Genomic DNA, 1,394 nt, shown 5'->3' with positions numbered 1-1,394 from the left:
CTCTTATAAGGACAACATTTAATTGGCGCTGGCTTACAGGTTCAGAGGTTCAGTCCATTATCATCAAGGTAAAAACATGGCAGTGTCCAGGCAGGCATGGTGCAGGAGGAGCTGAGGGTTCTCCATCTTCATCTTAAGGCTGCTATTAGAAGACTGGCTTCCAGGAAGCTAGGGTGAGGGTCTTAAAGCCACACCTACAGTGACACACCTACTCCAACAAGGCCACACCTCCAAATAGTGTCACTCCCTGGACCAAGCATAGTCAAACCACAACAATAAACCCCCTCCCCCACCTTTTTTCTACTTATTTAAAACAAAACAAAACAAAACAAAACAAAACAGAGAGTTTCACACTAGCCCAGTGGTTCTCAAACTGTGAGTCATGACCCCTTTGGCAGTGACATATCAGATATTTACAGTAAGATTCATGACAATAGCAAAATTACATTTCTGAAGTAGCAATGAAATAATTCTATGGTTGGGGGACATCACAACATTGGGAACTGTATTAAAGGGTCCCAGAAGTAGAAAGTTGACAACCACTGTTCGAGGAGCTAGATCTAGACCAAGCTGGCCTAAGGCCTGGTATTCACTCTGTAGCCTAGCCTGGCCTTGAACTTGAAGCAACTCTCCTGCTTCAGCCTCCCAAGTGTTGAGATGAAGACATAAGTCATCACACCATGCTTTATTTTATACTGTTTCTTTTTCTCTTTTTACCTTTATATTACACAAAATGCATTTTGAAACATTAATACAAAATGATTTAACACAATAACTATTGATAGGTCTGACAAATAGATCCCTGCATGTCAGGGACCTACACCCACTTCAGCCAAGAGAGCCACAGGGTCCAGAAAACAATTAAGCAGTTGTAGACACACCTTATTTGAGTCAGAAATGGGCAGATCAGAGATGTGAAAGGCTACTTCTGAACTCTCTAGGTTTGCTACATCCAGAGATACAGAACGGGGAAAAATAATAAACTTAAGACTGACTTCTTTACAGCCCTTCCCAGTTTATAAATTGTGTCCATGCTGAGACTGCATTTGCTCCCTGCCAATGAAACCCCCACCCTGTGCTCATGTTTCCCTCCAGAAACCCCAGAGGACTGACTTTACATCTGGTGTTGTTTCATTTATTGGTGCTGCTGATGGGAGACACCTTTCAGCTGGAGTCTCTGCAGGCTGTTAAGATGAGTTCGAGTGGGAAGCCGCAGGCTACCACCATTTGGGGCAGGCCAGTTTTAAAGCTAGAAGAGCACAACTAAACTAGAGGACACGGGAGGATCACAATATAATATAATGGCAGGATCACAATATCAAAGAGATTTTTCAGATTTTAATGAACCTCCAACCTAAGTGTTGGAGATGTGGCTAAGTTGGTTAGAGTTGCCT

The sequence above is a fragment of the Mastomys coucha genome, unplaced genomic scaffold (assembly GCF_008632895.1).
Source record: "Mastomys coucha isolate ucsf_1 unplaced genomic scaffold, UCSF_Mcou_1 pScaffold22, whole genome shotgun sequence".
Taxonomy (NCBI): Eukaryota; Metazoa; Chordata; class Mammalia; order Rodentia; family Muridae; genus Mastomys; species Mastomys coucha.
This window is presented reverse-complemented; position numbering follows the sequence as displayed.